This window comes from Protopterus annectens, chromosome 12.part0 (genome assembly GCF_019279795.1).
Source record: "Protopterus annectens isolate FY-2018-M chromosome 12.part0, PAN1.0, whole genome shotgun sequence".
Taxonomy (NCBI): Eukaryota; Metazoa; Chordata; order Ceratodontiformes; family Protopteridae; genus Protopterus; species Protopterus annectens.
The window spans coordinates 1,259,689,100-1,259,705,733 of NC_056746.1; the positions used below are offsets into that span (position 1 = coordinate 1,259,689,100).

At 38.9% G+C, this 16,634-nt stretch overlaps 1 protein-coding gene across 1 annotated transcript in view; it reads right to left on the bottom strand.

The window, feature by feature from the left end:
- The window catches only part of PIGU (phosphatidylinositol glycan anchor biosynthesis class U), a 591,944-nt gene that overhangs the window by 347,853 nt on the left and 227,457 nt on the right, over positions 1 to 16,634 (bottom strand). The window lies entirely within an intron of this gene.

Genomic DNA, 16,634 nt, shown 5'->3' on the forward strand with positions numbered 1-16,634 from the left:
GACATTTGCCATTTTAACAAGTTTTTTGCAGGACACAACTACCCAAAAAGGGACTGTCCCTTGCAACGTGGGACAGGTGGTAACCCTACCCAGACCAGAAGCACAAACAGTAGTACAATAAACTTGTTGTAGTACAATCACTGATACAGAACATTCAGTTGTCATCAGAACATTCAGAACAGTAAAAGGACATCCCAAATTGTCCAAGTAAAGATGGTGCAGTACAATCAATGAAAAATTACATTTAGTAAGCATCAGAACACTCAGTTGTTACCAGAACAATCAGAACACTATAATCAATGAAATGATATATTCAGTAGTCAGCAGAACAATGAGACAAACAGTACTTTATAGACAGAGTGACATAACAGCAATCAAGTAGCCAAGGTATATGTGAATGCAAAGTACATTTTATACATATTAGATTTAACCATGTACTACAATATATCCATCATGGGATCATGACCAAAAACTCTCTCCACCCTTCCTCATCTAAACCAAAGAAAACTGACAGCCTCAATCATTCAAAGGATATATAGCCTGGGATTAGGCAAAGCTTGGCCATGTTCTCCTCTCAACTGTCACTTACAAGTAATCCTTTCCTTCTACTCTTAGGTATATTATTGAATCAAAAACACACCAGCAGCATATTAGAATCATACAATGGTAGTGACATGTGTAGCTTTGAAAAATCACTTATCCTTAAAGGCCATGTTTAAACGCGCAAAACAAACTTTTCTTTTCATAACAAAAAGTGTTTGCAATGCATCTTTATGGATACCAACACTTTTCTGTATGAAAACAACTGAATTGTGCAGCCTTTAGAAAAATATAAAGTTTAAAATATTGCTTCCAACACAGAAGAGAAAACGTATTGAACCATGTTTATGGCATGAATATTCATGTGTGGGCAGGAGGTGCTTATGTCACTTTAGGTTCCAGCTCTAATTATGCTGGATTAGCATATGTAGGTAATTGTAAATTGTTTATGTGATTGCTAAACTGTTAAATTAGCAGTTTGGTGGAAAAATATTAATTCTTTTTTTGCCAAACTGTTAAGTAAGTACACAACTAATTTACAATTATTTACCTATGCTAATCCAATATAATTACAGTTGGAACCTCAGGTGATGTAATTGCTTTTTGCCCACCCATTAATATTCATGCCGTAAATGGGGCTCAGTACATTTAGTCTTCCACATTTAGAAGCAATTTTTAAAAACATTTTATTTATAAATGAGTGTGTAATTACAGTTTGTTTTTGTATAAAAAAGAGTTTACATGTATAAAAATGCATGCAAACACTAAAACAAAAGGTGGTTTTGCATCTTAAGACAAGATCTTTAATGAACCCCACACCTTTACGAAACTCTGATAGGTCAGTTTCTGGTGCTGACATCTCTATCAAGTTATAAGCAGACTAAAAACTCAGCTCTAGGACAGGAGGCTTTTTTTGGAGCACTTTCTTCTTCCCTGCATCATCTTATGTCTTAATACCCAGTGCCACACATCCATCACCAGGTCTACTGGGATCTCCTTGTGCCCCCTGGACTTGCTCTGATGTAGATGGGGCCAGCACACATCCTAAGGGCATCCTCGGGGGGGGGGGTCTAGTCAGGTCCATTCAGACAGGGGATATTCTTACCTCTGTACAACCCCCTCCCCATGTGACATTACGGTTGTGCCTGAGGGGCAGGTTTGCAAAGGGGACATGTGACGTATCTTCCCATGTCTACAGCAGTTCAGCAATGTCCATCAACCTTTCACCTCTTTTGGTCCATGCACCCTCATCGTGATGTCCCCAGCCTCCACCAGGGATCATTACAGGGAATGCCCACAGAGCTGCTCATCCCTCTCTGCTGCTCTGTTAGTCGTCTGAGCCACTGATTGAACCCAGGTCGGCTGGGCTGTAGTCAGGTGGAAATGTGGATGACAGAATCAACAAGAAAAATTACATAACACAACTTAAACAACTGTATATTTTATTTAGCATTAAAATCAGTACCTAAAAGAAGTTATATATTTCATGTTACTTTTTGAGTTGAAAAAAGGCAGCACTACTTGTTGCCTTTGCTGAAAATATAGTATCTGTTAGGGGGGGAGCACCCAGGTACATGCATTAAGGAAGACTTGCGACAGAGATCAACTTTGCACTGTGGGGTTATTTTACCACAAAAGAAAATGCTCTAGACAACAACCTTGATACCATTATCAGCAACGTTTTAATAGTCAATATAAATCTGCATGTCTAAACTATCTAAACTCCTGGATACTCCCTGGTGCATGTATCTGCTCTAGTATAACACTGGAATGGTCTATCTTATAGAAGGAGAGTTCTCTCCTAGTAAGATGACCAAACTAATCAATATCACAGAAGAGCCGCTAGCTTTGTAATGCTTGATCAATGAACCTACTAAACGAATGCAGGGTGCAGTGACAGACTTTCAACAAATTAAGGCAATCAAGGTTAACCATGAAATACAGTTTGCCATACAAGAGGTGCTCCACCAGCAGAAGGAGGAGATAGCCACGCAGCATGCAATGACATCAAAACACTCCCAGAATATATAGAACTTGCATTAACAGGCACTGCATGTACAGTCAAGTGGAAGACATAGAGAATCTTACTTGCCAGAATAACATATGGTTCATTGGATTGCCATAAAATGTCCAGGGCCAGGACCCAATGCAATCTATTAAAAAACTTCAGACACATCCCCCCTGTAAGTGAATGGGCCCAGAGGATTCTCTCCAGGCTCAAGAGTAATAACAAGCCTTGACATTTTATTATCAAATGCTTAGACCCCTCAGACACGAGAAGACATTCTTCACAAAGCCAGAGAGTTGGGTAATAACTTCAAAACTGCTGGTCATCTGCTTTGGGCTGCATCTGACTACAGCATCTCAATGTACTTAAAGCACAAAGGAATTGCACCCTATCTTTGCCATGGAAAAGAACTAGGTTATCAAGTGCAACTAAATACTCAGCTACCCTAGTGTTCACCAAGAGCAATACTCAAATTACCTTCCAGGACCCCAAAGAGGTAGAGCATTTCATTATAAAATAAAGACTGAGCTGTGAGCACTCCTAAGCAGAAGCGCCCTTACCAAATCTTCAAAGAAAGGGGACTGTACTCCAAATAGTTCTCCTGCAAAACCTCCTATCCAAAAGAAAAGCAAGGATGAACTCCGAGAAATACAGGGGGTAGTAGAGAGGACAGATGAAATTAGCCCTTTTCAGGACTTGATCCCAACTTCCTAACAAATATGACCTGCTAACATCAGACAGGGAATCATCCACATGCGAGGCAGTTGATGGGTTCTTGTTCTTGCATCCTGAAATTCAGATAAGAGACACTACTAAGGGGGCTTGAGTTGATATTGCTAGAAAAGGCAACTCTCCCTTGTGAATCGAAATTCCTTATTGTACAAAGACCTGATTGTCATTTAGCTGCCTTCATCCTGATGAATGAGTGGATGCGCTAAGCCCTAATTATCGCTGGATATAAACCCTACAGCAGGGAATGAATGAATGGACAGGCAAGCTGAAACTGCTCTCAATACTTTTTGAAGATGGGTGTCTCATATGTTTATTGTAAACTGAATGTTGTCTGTCTGTTCTCTATCGTCATTTCAATTATAATGGGAGTTCTATTTGCAGACTGTGGAGTAAATGGAGCTCAAATAGCATGCGCAAATCTCCTTCCCTCTGGTAGTGATCTGAGCAATGTAAGGTTTGTTTCTCTCTCTTTATTCTTTTTTTACTCCATGCAATCACATAAGAGAACTATGTGCAGTCTATTAGTTTAGTGAGGAGTACTATAATATTTGTCAAGAATACTTAACTTCATTAGTACCTTGTTCTTTGGTTGTATTAACCCCCTTTTTTGGTTGTATTAACCCCCCCCTTCTTTTGTAAGTTTGTAAAATCCCATATTCAAAACCAGCAGTATATCAATATGACTTACCTCGGCAGTATAGTTATGAGGAAGTGAATCTAGGTCTTCCCCTAAGGGGGTTAGCTGGAATGCCAAGAGTATGTCATCACATTGGAAAACCAAAGCAATATTCTAGCACCTAATAATAAATAACTATGATTTTATTTTGCTCCTAGAAACAAAGGTTAAAAGTGTGGCTGCCAATGCCATCTTTACCAAATAGCCAGGGCTCTGGTTTGCTTCATGTGCTAGAAATGCCAAAAGGGGAGTAGCAATCTTATTTAAGAACCACTTTAGGTGGCAGGTTATCATGGACATTTGAGACAACAGAGATAGGTGGATAGTTTTAAAGACAGACACCCCATTAAGTCCACTACTGTTAGTAATTTATTATGGACCAAACACAGATGAGGTCTCTGACTTGAGGTTTTTGGCCAAAGCAATTAATTCTTTGAAATCTTCAAGCAGGGCTATCATATTGGACACATGGATGGATTGGATCCCTTGTGGGACGGACCGGCAATTGAAACTTAGGTGGGAATTACTGGTCTTTATGCAGGACCTGGGCTTAATTGATATTTGAAGAGTTCACCATCCCCAGGTTAACAATTATATTTTTACGGGGGGGGGGGAGTCACCTGGATGTGGCTTCTTGGTAAAAGGATACTAATATTGAATGATGAACTAGAAATTAGAGCCACTGGCCTTTCAGACCATGCCAAGGACATAACAGAACTTCATCCTCAGCCACATTATCACCCTTTTAGACAATGAAATGTTGATCCTTTATTGTTAAAAATGATAAGTTTGTGAATGCTCTCAAAAGTCAGAGCCTGAAGTTTTTAAGTTATGAACAAACCGGGGAGGCTTAATGGCCATGTGGTAAGATCTTAAAGACTCATACCAGAATTGGTCCCGGAACTTTGTAAGAACAAGAAAAGAACAATCTAGAAGGGACAGGGTGGTACTGAAGAAGGACATAAAAAAAAGAAGGCATTCAAAACGAGAAATGTTTAGACAAAAGAATGGCACATTACCTACATTTATTAAAAGAGAAACAAAGAAGACTTCTACATAATGAAATCCAAACCAAGAGGGACATATACAGGTTATTTTTCTGGGCAAAGGGGATAATATTGAGTAAAATCTTAGCATTCAGGTGCAGGGAAAAACATAGGGAAGTTGCAATCAATGGCTTGTGAACTGCAACAGGCAAAGTAGTGGTGTGTCCTAAGGATATAACCAGTACTTTAACCGAGTTGTATCAGGAAGATGTTCAGTCCTCAGGCTTTCCTGGCTACATGCCAGGAAATTTGAGGGTGTGGTGTTTCCTGTTATACCAGAAGAAATCATTGACAAGTTAGCGGGAAATATTACTGGGACAGAAATAAAACATGCTATAGATTCTCCTCCTCTAGGGAAATCTTGTCTGGATGGCCTAACTGCAGATTTCTATCACACCTTTAGGCCCACTGCAACAATTTTATGGCCAAGTTATGAAACAAAACCAAATTCCAATGGAGGTAATTCGGACCAAAGTAATTATGCTCCACAAGCCATCACAGGAGCAGCTCAACCCGGGGAATTATAGGCTCATTTAATTTCTTCCAACAGACTTGAAGGAATTTTCCAAAATTCTAGCTAGAAGAGTTAAAGCAATTGCATCTCACCTTACTGGGGAAAATCACCAAGGATTTCTCAAAGGGTGAGCAGGCAGCCCAGACCTGATTCGCTCTTGGCTCAATATACAAGCATCTTGTGGCAAGTGTGATTACAATGCTGCAGTTGTGTTATTATACTTCGTTAAAGCATTTCATTCCATTACTTGGGGAATGTTTATGGTTCTCTATGGATAAGATGGGCCTTCCAAAACCATATACTGAATGGTGCAAACTTCTGTATACTACTCCTACAGCCCAAGCGTTTTCAAATGGCATACAGTTCTCTCTCTTTGAAATACAGTGTGGCACCAGTTAATGATGCCCCCTCTCCCCTTTGTTGTTTACTTTAGCCATGCATGTGAAACTATGACCCTATGATTCCAACCTACAAGAGCATCTTAACCACATTAAGATTAACATACAGGGGGTGTCTATACCTCTCAAAACATAGTTTGCAGACGACTGTAAGGTGTGGATCAGAAACTCGAGGAGCAGGTAAAACCAGTACTGACCCTGCTTTAATGCTTATCTAAAGTAACAGGAATCAGTCAATGTAGCAATCTTCCCACTTGGTAACCCAGGCCTGAAAGCTCATACAGCTGCTCTACTGCTACCAAGTACTTGGGGATCGGCATTACTTTTTACCAGAGCAATCCTGCTGACAAATACTAAAAGAGATGTTCAGTATGTCCAGAAAATACTGACCATGATGTCCATGAAAAAGATGCTCTTTTTCAATAAGATTCAAGCATCAAAGTGGTTGTCCTGCCTAACATCCTATTCACTCTTCGACGCTTACTTCTTGGCACACTGTCTAATTTTTTTGCAGCACTGCCAGACATAGATAAGGCACTTTTTATGGCAAAATAACCCATGGTGAGTGCAGTTTAATGGACTGCTAGATGCATTTTCAATAAACATGTGTTTGAAAGGAAGAGAAGTTTACTGTTGCCAAGGCTAAGTCTTGAGTGTTTTGCTTTGTTTTGTTCATCAAATGACTGCGTTTTTGGTGTAAAATTTTTAATAAAAGTTTTAAATTAAATCCAACTCTCTGTAATCATTGCAAAATGTTAAGAATAAAATAGTATGCACACCAACAGGTTTAAATAGTTTTTTTTATGGTAACTGGGAGAAACAGCCAAGTAATGGGATACTGTAATGGCTGTGTGTGTGTGTGTGTGTGGGGGGGGGGGGGGGTACTTGAATGTAAAGTTGCTGGGAAGACTGGTGCTCACATACAAAGACAGGATGGGTCTCTTATTCTTCCCCTTATCTCTTTATACTGCGTATACCCCCATGACATACAACCTCTCTATATGTTTAGCATTTAAATCAGTACTTTTTGGTGCAGCGGTAGCGTTATCGCCTCGCAGCAAGAGGTTCTCCCGTTCGATTCTCGGCTGGAGTGCCTTCTGTGTGGAGTCTGCATGTCCTCCCCGTGGTAGAGTGGCGTTCGAAAGACATGTGTGAATGGGCATGCCTTCGTTGAAGGTTGGGCTGGCACCTCGGCACTGTAAAAATCTACTGCCAATCATTAGCGGACCGTAGTTTCGCTGTGGCAACCCCTAACTGAGAAAAGCCGAAAGAAGAACAAACCCTTCCTTACCCATATCTATTTTATACTGTTAAGATACTCTTAATCATATAAATTCATCCTCATTCACATCAACATTAAGTCATCCTCATTCATATCAATATACCCCATACCTATACTCAAACACTCACACATCTCAAAATCACCAGTAAACTTGCAGACTAAACAATCTATCATTCTTTCATTATTGTCTTTTCCCAAATAAACTTTCCATACTTCCTATCAACTGCAATTCTCATTTTCTAAACTTCAAACCCCACTAATTCTCACATTTCAGAATCATGTTTCTCCTACATTTCCTCACACTAGTACCTCTTCTCCTACTTGCACACAACATTCTACCAACATCTGTTACCTTCACAGTTGCAACAAAACTCTTACATTGTGTCCTCAAAGCAAAATACTCTTAAACCTCATCTCCCAATAATACCCTATTTATACCATCATTCATGCAACCTACTGTTCAAGAACAATTATCCAAAGCAACAGCCATTTACTCACAAATTGGGTATTAATCATAAAATCAAGCAAAATGCCACTACCCGTACCATCATATCTTCATATCCTTAACACTTGGTGGTGACATTTACCCAAACCCAAGTCCAGCTCAGCATATTCAAGCACCAGACAGCATATCCCCATCAGCTCCTTTATTGTTACCATCTCACCCACACTCCCACCCTGGTCTTCATATATACCACATCAACTTGCATAACAAACTTCCTGAAGTGCACGCATGGATAGCGCTACACACTCCAGACATCTTAGCTCACACAGAAACCTGGCTCCACCAGGAATCAAAAAATGAAGAGACAGCCCCACCAGACTATAACATTATCAGATTAGAAAGAGACAAGAAAAAAGTTGTTGCTATTTTCCACAAAAATTAACTAGATATCTCCCATTTACCCCATATCCTGCCAACTTTCTCCAACTCAGAAATCCTACAAACAATACTAAAACTAAACACTCACAAGACAGTCGCAAAAATGGGTACATGCCCCCAGGTAACAATGCTGAAACACTGAATGACATTCTCTGCTGTACCTCTTCAAAAACTCCTCATGAAACCATAACACTGGGTGATGTTAAAATAGACTGATAAACCATACACTCTGAAAATCCATGCCCCATGGCTTTCTTAACAACTAAAAATAGTCATAAAACAAAGAGACAAAGCACAGAAGGTCTGGACAAAAAATATAACGGTCCCTACTTTAGTAGTATACTGACAATTAAGAAACCTAACATAACAACATCACCAAGGATAAGAAAGCTTATTACTCTATGCAAAACTGTTACAATGCCATAGTCACCCAATTCCCTCAGTACTGTCATTAACCACCTAGGTGACTAATCAAGCTCTTGATTTCCCTACTCAGTCAAATGACCTCCTTCAACATTTCAGTCAAATGACCTCCTTCAACATTTCTCCTTCCAACCAATTCCCACACACACCATCAAACATACCTCAGAAAATTTAAGCCGACTACAATTTCTTCTGACAGCCTACTTAGCGAGTATCTTAAAACAACACCTGAGGCTACTGCATATCCAGTTTCAATTCTAATAAATCGACCCACATCTGAAAATAAAGACCCATTGCTAAGAAAAAGATAATTATTCCACTGCACAAGGGAAGAATCAATAGGAATATTTTAAACTATACGCCGGTAGTCACTTTATCTCCCCTATTAAAAATATTAGAAAAAAGTGTTCATACGTAGCTTTTCAACTATCTAATAGATAGCCAGCTTTTGTTTTCAACCCAACACTGCTTCTTGTCCTCATCACACCACAACTACTGCTTTGATGAATTTTGTTAATACTGCGAAAGGACACAGAAATGCCAGAATCTTAGTCTCCACCATCTTTGAAGACTTATCAAAAGTTTTTAATACAATCTTCCACCACTGTTACACAAACTCTCATCCTTCGGGTTCATCAGCTCTTCCATATAATGATTTCACAGCTACCTCTCAAACAGAGCACATGCAGTAAATAGAAAAATGATTTCTCCATCTTCTTGCCTGTAACTACTGGTGTCCCACAAGGATTTATACTAGGCCCCTTGCTTTTTAACATATCATCTACACTGCTACAAAAAATGCTGCCAAAGTTCAGTACTCTAATAACTCAACCATAATCTACCAAATCATTTTCTAAACTTCAAGACCCTACTCATCAAGCCTTCTTATCAAATGAAACTTGACTAAATAATTCACAAGTACTACTAAACCCTTAAAAAGAATTACTGTTCTTCACCTGAAGCATCATGTCCTCCCAGCGGTCGAGTGGCGTTCGAAAGACATGCGTAAATGGGCGTGCCCTCGTTGAAGGTTGGGCATTGGGCTGGCACCGTAAAAATCTACTGCCAATCATTAGCGGACCGGAGTTCCGCTGTGGCGACCCCTAACCGGGAAAAAGCCAAAAGAAGAACCTGAAACATCTTTCTACTAAAAGAATATTCATCTCTGCCAACAATACCATGATAAAACAAGTAAACTACGCAAAATTAGTGGGTGTAATCCTAGATGAGCAGTTGAAATTTGACCACTACGGATCACAAAGATTAAAAATCATAAAAAATAGGTACATTTTACAGAGTAAAAACCCACCTCACTGGCATTACCAGATGACGTATAGGCTCTACTTTCTTACAGCTATCTCTCCTCTATGCTGCCCCATCTTTGCTAACCTTTATGTATAACAACTGTCCAAACATGAACAATGTTATAATACAACAGCCAAATTTGCAGTAAACTATAACAGAACATACCACTGCCAAACCCTTAGAGCTATCACATTACAAAGCTATTTCTTGGCTAACTAGAATACACAGACCTCTCTACAAGCCAGAAATTGGTCAGCCCTTAACAACTTAATAGAACACAACTTTACAGTCCAGAGAAAAATCATTAATCACTACAACCAAATCATCTAACACTGCAGGTGATGCTCTACATCCAAATAGTGTAGCTAAACTATGGAACCACTTACCCACTACCACAGAAATCCATTCAGAATGAAAACTCATCTGAAAAAGAACTACAACTTCATTTATCAAAGTCAGTGGATCTGCTCCTGTACATCTCTGGGATAATGCCACTGGTACCTTCAGCTTGCCACACTGTCAAACCATTTGTCTTCATTCAGACGTCTATGCCTCACAACCAGTCCTCACCAATACCCAAACATCTTTACTAGTATCTCCCAGCCATGTACACAGTTTTGTGACATTGTTCACCCCATCTCTATACTTCTAGCATAAACCTTATGTTAGCAACATATGTATAATTATCTATGAACATGCTTTATACCCCACCTCTTAACTACAATATTAACATTTTCTGCCCTACCTAGAACCTTCCGTCCCTCATTTCTTTGAATTTTTGAGCACTAATCACATGATCTATTATCTATTTAAGAAACCCATTAATACATCTCTTCATCTACTAATGCAGAAGTATTGTTTATGCCTTTATTTCATATGTGATCTGATTAGAAAATTAATGTGTAATTGCTAACATATATTACTTAATGTCTGCTCAAGTATATTACTGAATGTTTGTTTAAACATGTTTGTAATACACTGGAGCTTTTCTCCCCAGGCCTCCACTGAAAAGAGTTTTTTTGACTAAACCCAGTCAGACAAACCCAGTAAATAAAAGCAAAATAAAATAAATAAATGGGAACAAGAAGTCTGCCATTTAGAGAGATGATTAAACACTGGTGCGCATTACAGGTGACTTAGTTGGATAAATCTGAGGATTGTGTTCTCTGTCCTCTGCAGGGTTCTCTCGTTTAGTACTGACTGTAGGGTAATGACTGGAAAGAAGCACTTTAGTCTAGTAAGCAATATATTTATAGTTATATATCTTGACTGGCTTTCTAAGTTAGAAGTTGTGAGATTTCGTATGTGACTTTAGGCTGGAAGAGAACTTTATGGGATTGTCCTTTGGCATGTAGCAGATAGGATATACAGGGGTTAAGTATATTATTCCCAGGTATTTATGCCATGCGATGATAGGGTAACAGATACCAGGTGGGGTGGTCTTGGCAAATCTTTTATTGATATCAAACAGCACAACTGTTAATTTGCTTATATTGTCAGGTTGCTGGTCCTTAACAAATTTCATAAGTGTTCAGAAACATTCCAAAGGGCCTTGATTATTTTTGCTGATGAGGGTTTGCTTTAGATCTATGTCTTCATGGTAATCACTTGATATAATACAGGTTTCAGGGTAAGTCACTGATAAAAAGGGAGAACAGCAAAAAAATTATGGAGCCTTGAGGGATGCCAGAATAGGTTTCTCCAGTTAGAAACAGCTGGGAGCTAAATTTGATTGTGATGGTTCTGTTACTTAAGAAGCTACTGAGCCTGGAACATACTTCATCAGATAATTCACAAGTTTTTAATTTAGTGAGGAGAACACCATGATCTACACATTCAAAGGCATTTTTCAGATCTACAGACATGACACCAGTATGTTTGCCATCTTCCCTGTTATAGCAGATATTGTTGGTGAATGAAAAGATGGTGATAGTGGTGCTGTATTTGGGCCTAGACCTGTGCTGATGGCATATTTGGGCCTAAACTTTTTTGCCTATCAGAAAGGATGTCATACGTCATTAAGGATTTTAGTATTTGGTTATATATTACTGTTTCTAGCAGCTTAGTGATTGGGTCCATATTTCTTATGGGAAAACAGTCACTCACTAACTTAGTGGTGGGACCTCAGAAACAGGAATGATATCAGTGTGTTGGACTAATGTGGAAATTATCTTTAATGTTAGAGTGAGGGTAAAGATGTGTGCAAGTGGGGAAGACCGAGACTGGGAACCCAGGCAAGTTGTGTATAGGTTACTGTTGTAATGGTTGGGAGTTTAAAGAGCAACTCCTTGATTTAATTTTTTGTTATAGTTTCTAAACAAACTTAAGGGTAGTACATGGAAGTGCGTAGTGTGTCTAAGTGATTGTGTTCATTCAGGGTCTGCAGTAATTTGACTTAGCTGACTTTATATATAATCAAGCTGATTTTTGCAGGGTCCTATATATGTTATCTACTTCATAGTCCATGGGATTCCTTTTTTCCACGCCAAATCTTTATTTTTGTTTTGCTGAGCTATTCTGCGGTAAGCTAAGGAATTTTAGCAACTATTAGAGAATCGTTTTAAAGTTTTTAATGTGACACTTCTGTGACTTGAAATGAAAGTCCACTTGTGTTCTCTCTTCAGTCTTTAATCATCTTGTCTTTTTCATCTAACACCATTTTACTAAATTAACACACTTTTTGCATGCCTTATTTTCCCTTGATAATGAGAGAACTGTCTGCAGTAAACATCTTACTCCTAAGTATTCTATGTTTAAGCACTTAATTCTAGCTAAAAGAGCTACTAGCTAATTGGAATTAACTATCAGCAGGTACGTGTCATTTAAATAACTAAACGCTCAAAGAATATTTAAAAATAGAACAGTAATATCAAGTTAAAATTGTATATCTATGACAAATTCAAACCCCACATCAGTCATACTTGCTAGTAACACGCTCAACAGATTGACTCTAATTAAAATAATACTGTAAAATAATCCTGAAAATTGCTTCTAATATAAACCACTTTACCCCTGCACTCAATGGTGACTAATCCAGTTTTAGCGTGTTCTAACATTCCATATTTACAGAGTACTCCAACAGCAACACTAAACCATTCACAATAAGAAAAGTTACCTGGTTATATCACTTGTTTCTAATAATTCCCAAAATGTAACCAACTAATTCTCCTTGTAAGGAACCTTCCTTTGCATAATAGTCATAACATCTACTATCGCTCACGAAAACAACTCATTATGAATGGCTACAGAAATTAATGCCTCTAAAAAGCCTACAATAACATATTAAACATAACTTACCACACAGCTCAGAACAGAATAGATATTTCACATATTAATAGTACTAACTCCTTTCCATTCCACTACATCCAATCACACTTAGAACAGTTCCTTCTAAGCATTATTCCTTCACCTCCTTCATTGACTATGGCATCCACCCTCATTAAATTAACACTATTTGCTACATTCTTTCTATCCCATCCACTACGCAGGTCCCACCTAAACATTGCATTCCAACACCACAAAACAATTACACCATAGCTTTTTCAGGAATAAACCATCATTCTACAAGTATGCAAATACATATTCCTCAAAAGCAAATCTCAGATACCATCTTAAACAACCTAACTACCATTCCCTCCTGCATCTTCTCCCAGCCGCTCTCCCTCCAATTAAAAGAAAAAGCCTTCAGATCTCTGTCGATCATCAAATCTTTAACATTTACAAAAGTGACATTGCCACTCAATGCTCTATTAATACATTCCTTCACAGAAATAAATGGCACCACCTTTAGAACTCACCACTGTCTTAACCTAAAACAACTGGGATGGCTAGAACTGCATAACCAACTACTTTATCAACAAATTGTTATCATCCAAAAGATCCTTTACCACCCTAAAAATTCCCCTATCCTGACTAATCTGATTTCACCCTACAAAAATCTTGCTATACTACGCTCAGCTAATAAGCTTCTAGTTTCCACTATTAAATCAAATAACAAGGCTGGAGACTCACTTTTCGCCAACACAGTAGGGAAAATCTGGAACCAGCTTCCTACTGAACTTTCCTCCCTTGCTTCCACTATTCTTTTTAAAAAGCATCTGAAAGAATATCTTACAACTCACTGGCTGTATCCCTGCTCTAACCCGGACTGATATCTCTTTCACCTCCTGCTCTCTCTATACTTCTCTACTCTACTGTTTTATCTCACCTATCTGTAGTACTACAAAAAAAAAAATTTCTTTAATTTCATGTTTTTTGTTCTCTGTATTTAATCTTGTAAAACATTTGTTCTTACCTATCTAGCTAATGTACTCTGTAGCTAATGTACTGTAATCCACTTGACTATTACTATACATTGTATTTTTTGTCACTGCTGATGGTTGGAGCTTTTCTGAAAATGGACATATATCCAGTTAGACTAGCCCGGTCAACAAATATAAAATAATAAATAAATAAATAGTGTATCCTGACTACACACTGTGCCAAAACTTTTTATTAGTCAAATAAAAAGCATTACTAAATACAGGGAGCATAAGAAACAAGACAGAACAATTAGATAACTTTCTAACCTATTACAACACATAGTTGGCATTACAGAATCATAGCTAAAAACTTGATGTTCCACCTGTGCTAACACATACCCTGAGCACAAACAACAGCAGACTAGGAACTAGCAGGGGAGGTGGAACCCTAATTCTTGCAAAAAACAATTTCAAAGCCAACCTCCTTGTCCAATATAAATTCGATAATGACCACAATCCTAGCTGGCAGGACATAAATCTGCAATTCAGCAAATCCAGTACTCTAGACCTTAAATTAAACTACCTTCTCCCCAATACCTTTAAATTCAATGAAGTGCTACACCACACAAAACAGATTCCATCATTCCCAGTGACTTTATCCTAAACCTGCTCATGTCTTCCAGTGTAATGATAGATCCATGTTGTCTTATTTCATTTAGATCAACCTGCGGGTTATCAGATTTGACTTGGATCTGACACCAGCCATCTCAGAATCTTAAGTCCAACAGTTCCACCTACTCTACCCACAATACCCTGCTCTAATACTCTCTCCTCAGATCAAGTTTGTCCATGACAACCCCCTGAAACAATATCAAATCTAAACAATATCCTAATAAAACAGGCAGGGAAAAGGAGAGGGCAACAGAAAAACAACTCCTAAATGCCAGCTAAGAAACCTGGCCTGCAAGGCAATATGGAAGCACTTCCCTCAACAGTGATTATTTGGAGGTGGTATGGAAGGAGGTATGGTTGAGCCAGACAGAAAAAGACAGCATATCTATCATTATAGTAGGAACATAACTTTCGTATTCAGTGTTGTCTTTTCCTTTGTGTCTCAACCTGTGGGACAGAGTCCCCAGCTAGAAACACCCCCAGGTGGCTCTACGAGAACATTCCTTATAGTAGTGGAATCAAAGGAAACTCTTGACCTAGACTGAACATCCAGTTTGTAATGGGACACAAAAGTGTGAGCATTAGACCATGTAGCTGTCGCACAAACATCATCATCAGTAGCCTGTGAGGAAAAAGGTCACTTGTGTAGCCACTGCTCTAATGAAATTACCTCTAGGCTTGGCAGGCAAAGAAATTCCCTTCAGAAAGTACAAAAACGAAATATAATCAAAAAGCTATTTGAAAAGGGTCACCCTGAATACAGGCTTACCCAGCCTTGAGTTTGAAAAGGATACAAAAAGCTGGACAGATTTTCTAAAACCTTTGGTTACAGCCATATAGAATCTGAGTTGACTACACACATCCAAACAATGAAGCAAATATATTCTCCCTTGTTACTGAAATTTGGAAAGAACACTTGTAAGTGAATGGGTTGTATCAAGGAAGACTCCAAAGCCACCTTGGGAAAAAAAGGAAGGGCATGTCATCAAGGTAACTATGTTGTTATGAAAAATCAACTAAGGAGATGCAAAGGACAATGCTTGGAGTTCAGATCCTCTTCTGGCCAAAGAAACAGCCACCAGAAGGACAATCTTCCATGACAACAAATTTACGGATACCACGGGTGAAGGTTTAAATGGGAGGGGACAAAGCAAGAAGTTGCAGTATCACAGGAAGATCCCAAGAAGGCACTGGATCCTAAACAAATAGGCTTTAGAGAGCTTAAGAGCCACCAGAGGGGTACAATCTCTGCTGATATGAAAGTAAGACATGGCAGCCAGTTGCACTTTAATTGTGGAATAAAGAATGCCAGAATAAAAACTACAACAGCTAAGAAGTCTGGAATTGCACCCAAGGGTGCTGAAAAGGGATCCAAGAAACTCAGACAGAAAAAGCCTTCCACTCACTGGAGTAAACCTTCCTAGTGAAAAGTTTTGGGGATGACAAAAGGAAGTGAATGACTCACTTGCACAGCTTGGAATTCCTGGCCATTACCAGAAGTGCAGAAACTATGGGGTTAATCTGAAGGAGTGAAAGGTTTGGATGGGGTAATCCTGAAGGATGAGAAATTAGCACCCAGAGAAGATAAAGCAGATGAGGCCAAAACTAGGGATACCAGACTTGCTGGGGTCAGAATGGGACAATAAGAATTACTGTCATTCTGCAAAAGATTGCTTTCTGAAGAAGAAACTTGATTATCAAGGGTGTCAGGCAGCAGTCGTAAAGATAACTCGGGTGCCAAGCATACAAAAAAGTATTCCTTGGTGGCTGTCCCTCGAGAGGGGATCAGGGCATAAAAGCTGCTGCGCTTTTTGTTGTACAGACAAGCGAAAAGATTGCAGTATGGAGTGCCCCAGTGGCTGAAAAATTGGGTAGTTACATCTGGATTCAGGGACCACTCATGATCCTGAAAGA